Genomic DNA, 6,873 nt, shown 5'->3' with positions numbered 1-6,873 from the left:
TCCACACTTTTCTCCATAGTGGCTATACTAGTTTGCCTTCCCACCAACAGTGTAAGAGGATTCTCTTTTATCCCTTTTCTCCTCTCCAGCATTTACTGTTTGTAGACTTTTTGATAGCACCCATTCTGACCTGCATGAGATGGTACCTCATAGTGGTTTTGATATGCATTTCTCTGATAATGAGTGATGTTGAACATCTTTTCATGTGTTTGTTAGCCATCTGTATGTCTTCTTTGGAGAAGTTTCTGTTTAATTATTTGGCCTATTTTTTGTCTGGGTAGTTTATTTTTCTGGTATTGAGCTGCATGAACTGCCTGTATATTTTTGAGATTACTTCTTTGGCAGTTGCTTACTTTGCTATTATTTTCTCCCATTCTGAAGGCTGTCTTTTCACCTTGCTTATAGTTCCCTTCAAACCATTTCAGTATTCTTGCCTTGAGAACCCCATAAACAGTATGAAAAGGCAAAATGATAGGATACTGAAGGAGGAACTCCCCAGGTCAGTAGGAGCCCAATATGCTACTGGAGATCAGTGGAGAAATAACTCCAGAAAAAAATGAAGGGATGGAGCCAAAGCAAAAAGAATACCCAGCTGTGGATGTGACTGGTGATAGAAGCAAGGTCCGATGCTGTAAAGAGCAATATTGCACAGGAACGTGGAATGTCAGGTTCATGAATCAAGGCAAATTGGAACCAGTCAAACAAGAGATGGCAAGACTGAACGTCAACATTCTAAGAGTCAGCAAACTAAAATGGACCGGAATGGGTGAATTTAACTCAAATGACCATTAAATCTACTACTGTGGGCAGGAATCCCTCAGAAGAAATGGAGTGGCCATCATGGTCAACAAAAGAGTCTGAAATGCAGTACTTGGATGCAATCTCAAAAATGACAGAATGATCTCTGTTCGTTTCCAAGGCAAACCATTCAATATCACAGTAATCCAAGTCTATGCCCCAACCAGTAATGCTGAAGTAGCTGAAGCTGAACGGTTCTATGAAGACCTACAAGACCTTTTAGAACTAACACTCCAAAAAGATGTCCTTTTCATTATAGGGGACTGGAATGCAAAAGTAGGAAGTCAAGAAACACCTGAAGTGACAGGCAAATTTGTCCTTGGAATACAGAGTGAAGAAGGGAAAAGACTAACAGAGTTTTGCCAAGAAAATGCACTGGTCATAGCAAACACCCTCTTCCAACAACACAAGAGAAGACTCTACACATGGACATCACCAGATGGTCAACACTGAAATCAGATTGATTATATTCTTTGCAGCCAAATTTGGAGAAGCTCTATACAATCAATAAAAACAAGACCAGGAGCTGACTGTGGCTCAGATCATGAACTCTTTATTGCCAAATTCAGACTGAAATTGAAGAAAGTATGGAAAACCACTAGACCATTCAGATATGACCTAAATCAAATCCCTTATGATACAGTGGAAGTGAGAAGTAGATTTAAGGGCCTAGATCTGATAGATAGCATGCCTGATGAACTATAGTCTGAGGTTCGTGACATTGTACAGGAGACAGGGATCAAGACTATCCCCATGGAAAAGAAATGAAAAAAGGCAAAATGGCTGTCTGGGGAGGTCTTACAAATAGCTGTGAAAAGAAGAGAAGTGAAAAGCAAAGGAGAAAAGGACAGATATAAGCATCTGAATGCAGAGTTCCAAAGAATAACAAGAAGAGGTAAGAAAGCCTTCCTCAGCGATCAATGCAAAGAAATAGAGGAAAACAACAGAATGGGAAATACTAGGGATATCTTCAAGAAAATCAGAGATAACAAAGGAACATTTCATGCAAAGATGGGCTCTATAAAGGACAGAAATGGTATGGACCTAACATAAGCAGAAGATATTAAGAAGAGATGGTAAGAATACACAGAAGAACTGTACAGAAAAATCTTCACAACCCAGCTAATCATGATAGTATGATCACTTACCTAGAGCCAGACATCCTGGAATGTGAAGTCAAATGGGCCTTAGAAAGCATCACTATGAACAAAGCTAGTGGAGGTGATGGAATTCCAGTTGAGCTATTTCAAATCCTGAAAGATGATGCTGTGAAAGGGCTACACTCAATATGCCGGCAAATTTGGAAAACTCAGCAGTGGCCACAGGACTGGAAAAGGTCAGGTTTCATTCCAATCCCAAAGAAAGGCAATGCCAAAGAATGTTCAAACTACTGCACAATTGCACTCATCTCACACACTAGTAAACTAATACTCAAAATTTTCCAAGCCAGGCTTCAGCAATACATGAACCGTGAACTTCCAGATGTTCAAGCTGGTTTTAGAAAAGGCAGAGGAACCAGAGATCAAATTGCCAACATCTGCTGGATCATCGAAAAAGCAAGAGAATTCCAGAAAAAAACATCTATTTCTGTTTTATTGGTATGCCAAAGCCTTTGACTGTGTGGATCACAATAAACTGGAAAATTCTGAAAGAGATGGGTATATCAGACCACCTGACCTGCCTCTTGAGAAATTTGCATGCAGGTCAGGAAGCAACAGTTAAAACTGGACATAGAGCAACAGACTGGTTCCAAATAGAAAAGGAGTATGTCAAGGCTGTATAGTGTCACTCTGCTTATTTAACTTCTATGCAGAGTACATCATGAGAAACGCTGGGCTGGAAGAAGCACAAGCTGGAATCAAAATTGCCAGGAGAAATATCAATACCCTCAGATATGCAGATGACATCACCCTTATGGTAGAAAGTGAAGAAGAACTAAAAAGCCTCTTGATGAAGGTGAAAGAGGAGAGTGAAAAAGTTGGCTAAAAACTCAATATTCAGAAAACAAAGATCATGGCATCTCGTCCCATCACTCCATGGGAAATAGATGGGGAAACAGAGGAAACAGTGGCAGTATTTATTTATTTATTTTTTTGGCTCCAAAATAACTGCAGGTGGTGACTGCAGCCATGAAGTTAAAAGACTTTTAATCCTTGGAAGGAAAGTTATGACCAAGCTAGATAGCATATTCAAAAGCAGAGACATTTCTTTGCCAGCAAAAGTCCATCTATTCAAGGCTATGGTTTTTTCCAGTGGTCATGTATGGATGTGAGAGTTGGACTGTGAATAAAGCTGAGTGCCGAAGAATTGATGCTTTTGAAGTGGGGTGTTGGAGAAGACTCTTGAGTGTCCCTTGGACTGCAAGGAGATCCAACCAGTCCATTCTGAAGGAGATCAGTCCTGGGATTTCTTTGGAAGGAATGATGCTAAAGCTGAAACTCCAGTACTTTGGCCACCTCATGCGAAGAGTTGACTCATTGGAAAAGACTCTGATGCTGGGAGGGATTGGGGGCAGGAGGAGAAGGGGACGACAGGGATGAGATGGCTGGATGGCATCACTGACTTGATGGACATGAGTCTGAGTGAACTCCGGGAGTTTGTGATGGACAGGGAGGCCTGGCGTGCTGCAATTCATGGGGTCGCAAAGAGTTGGACATGACTGAATGACAGAATTGAACTGAATAGTTCCCTTCGTTGTGCAAAAGCTTTTAAGTTTAATTACATCCTATTTGTTTATTTTTGCTCTTATTTCCATAAGTCTGGGAGGTGGGTCAAAAAGGACCCTGCTGTGATTTATGTCAGAGAGTGTTTTGCCTATGTTCTCCTCTAGGAGTTTTAGAGTTTCTGGTCTTACATTTAGATCATTAATCCATTTTGAGTTTATTTTTGTGTACGGTGTAGAAAGTGTTCTAGTTTCATTCTTTTACAAGTGGTTGACCTGTTTTCACAGCACCACTTGTTAAAGTGATTGTCCTTTCTCCATTGTATATTCTTGCCTCCTTTGTCAAAAATAAGATGTCCATATGTGTGTGGATTTTTCTTTGGGCTTCCTATTTTGCTCATTGATCTATATTTGTGTTAGTACCATACTGTCTTGATGACTGCAGCTTTGTAGTATAGTATGAAGTCAAGCAGGTTGATTCCTCCATTTCCAATCTTCTTTCTCAAGATTGCTTTCAAGTTTTTTTTTTTTTTTTTTAAATCAGCTGCAACAATTCTTCTGGAAATTCTTCTCTGATTCAATTTTGATGAATATATCCCTATACTATAGCTCTTAGCTTCTGTGATTATCCTTTTAACTTAATACATGGATCTGAAATTATCTCTTCCCTATTCCTAGTCATGAGGGCAAGTAACTCTACTTTATTTAACTTGGCAATTACAAAGTCAAAAACACATTGGACATGAAAATTTTCTCCACACACATTGTTTTAACTGAATTTATAACAAAGGATGAAAATTATAATTCATTTAAAAGTTTTCCCAAAGTTTTGTAGGTACACTGCTTCTAACATGTGAAGACAGCACCCATACAGACTAGATGGAACCAAGGAACAATGTAACTTATTTCATCCTCTTGGGCCTCACACATAATCCAAAGGAGCAGAAAGTCCTTTTTGTTATTTTCTTATTCTTCTACATTTTGACTCTAGTGGGAAACCTGCTAATTGTTGTGACTGTAGCCGTCAGTAAGACCCTGAACTCACCAATGTACTTTTTCTTGCTAGTTTATCATTTATAAATTTAGTTTATTCCTCTTCTGCTTCCCCCAGATTGATTTCAGACTTGTTCTTTGGGGAAAATACCATATCCTTTGAACCCTGTATGACCGAACTGTTTACAGAGCAATTTTTTGGTGGATCTGAGATACCTCTTCTGTTGGTGATGGCCTATGACCTCTATGTGGCCATCTGTATGCCCTTGCATTATTGATAATCATGAGGAAAGGATATGTGTTATACTGCTGCTGGTATCCTGTGTTGGAGGTTTTCAGCACTCAATTATTCAAGTTAGCAGTGTTTATGGGCTCCCTTTTTGTGGTCCCAATATCATTGATCACTATGTGTGACATGTTCCCCTTATTGCAACTCATCTGTACTGACACCTTTTTCATTGGCGTCTTAATTGTGGCCAATGGGGGACTGATCTGCACTCTTGTTTTTCTGCTCTTACTCGTCTCGTATGGAGTCATCCTGCACTCTCTGAAGAACCTGAGTCAAGCAGGGAGGCAGAAAGCCCTCCAGACCTGTAGTTCCCACATCACTGTGGTTGTCTGCTTCATTGTTCCCAGTATTTTTATGTATGCAAGACCTGCTAAGACCTTCCCCATTGAAAAATCATTGAAAATGTTTTATACAGTCATAAGTCCCATGCTGAACCCATTAATCTACAGTCTAAGAAGTTCTGAGATCATGAATGCTATAAAGAAGCTCTGGGCAGGAAAAGTGAGATCAAGCTGTAACTAAGTACATTATGCATTACAGAGAAAGTAGTTTAACACTAGGAATTTAGTTCAAATATCAAAGTCTATTATTCTGATGTAAATTTTTCTTTTCTCTGAATAATGTATCTTGTTTTATTAAATAATAAAATTTATGTTTATGTTATTAGTGGTAGTTTCCCTCCTTGAATGTAAACATTAATGTCTAGTTTATCACTGCACCTGGAAAGGTGAAATTCATTTAAAATAGAGTCAATAAGTAATATGTAATGCATTTGTCAGTATTACAAAAATAATTAACTATTATGCATTACTTTATTACTTCTCATTTTTTGTAACCAGATTCTTATTTTTATAGTCACTTTTTATTGAACTAATTAAAATATTTAATACTATATTCTATCCTCTTCTTTCACTTTTATTTGTTACATATGAAAATTTACTGTAAAATTTTCCTTTGTATAGAATGTTTAAAAGTATGATGGACAATAATAATGTTAAAAAATAGAATCCCTACAAAATGGAATCATATAAAATATACCTCCTGTTCACCCAATATCAGAGTTTCCCAATTTTTCCAGATGCAGTCACTATACTGTTTCTAAGATTCCTCAAATAATAAGTTTTGCAAAAAAGCATATTTTTATATGTGTTTGCCTGTATGTCTCTGTTTATACATTTTGCATTTTGCAACTCAGTTTTCTGAAGATCTTTCCATACAGTCTTAACAGATCTAACTCATTATAGTTTCCTCATACTGCTCAGCTTCTTTAAAATTCTGCAATGAAGTCTTTTTAAAATTTTCTAAGCATGAGTTTCTAGAAGTGAAATTGTTGACTTAATTGGTATATGTATTTTTAATGTTGATATTCATAGTTATGCAAAAATGCCATTATGACCTTGAACAAACTTACTACTCCCCTCACTTTGGAAAACACATTTGACAACATGCTGAACCACTAGTGCTTGGTAAACATTTATGGTATATGAAAATCTGATTAAAGAAACTGTTTCATTTGTATACTTTTATTGATATTCAATAAACATAATTGAATTTGAGTATCACCCATGTTTAAATGATTTGTAGTCCTTTTTCATGAATTGCCTATTAATGAATTTTGTGTGTGTATTTGATTGCCAATACTTTTCCATACTGATTTTAATGATTGAATTATACACTAGGTATCCCATTTACCCTGTTTTTGGTTATTATTTTTCTTGCTTGTGATTTATTTTTTTAATTTTTTTAATACTCTTCAGAATATTTCTGGGGCTGTATAAATATTTTTACATTTACATAATTGATTCTATTAATTTTTTTTGCCTCTATGTCTTGAATTTGTCTATCTCACTGTTACCAAAATACTCTTCACAGTTTTAAACATTTAATTTTTTCAGTCTTTCTGTTGTTTTACATTTTATATTTACATTTTCCTTTGATATAAGAAGATAAGTAGGGATTACATTTTAATTATTTTTATAGATTGTCATTATTATGGATGCATAATTATTTTTCCCCATGGCTTTGATATCCTAACTTTGTATTCCAAAATATTGCATGTGCTTGCATCAAATTCATCCCTCCACTAGCTTCCATTGATGTCTTTATTCCTGTGCCATTTAACACACAATTT

At 36.7% G+C, this 6,873-nt stretch overlaps 1 pseudogene; it reads left to right on the top strand.

Moving 5' to 3' along the window:
* The first annotated feature begins 4,339 nt into the window (after nucleotides 1-4,339).
* On the top strand, nucleotides 4,340-5,264 carry LOC102287953 (olfactory receptor 4A47-like; annotated as a pseudogene).
* Nucleotides 5,265-6,873: the final 1,609 nt, after the last annotated feature.

This window comes from Bos mutus, unplaced genomic scaffold (genome assembly GCF_027580195.1).
Source record: "Bos mutus isolate GX-2022 unplaced genomic scaffold, NWIPB_WYAK_1.1 CTG206, whole genome shotgun sequence".
Taxonomy (NCBI): domain Eukaryota; kingdom Metazoa; phylum Chordata; class Mammalia; order Artiodactyla; family Bovidae; genus Bos; species Bos mutus.
This window is presented reverse-complemented; position numbering and strand designations above follow the sequence as displayed.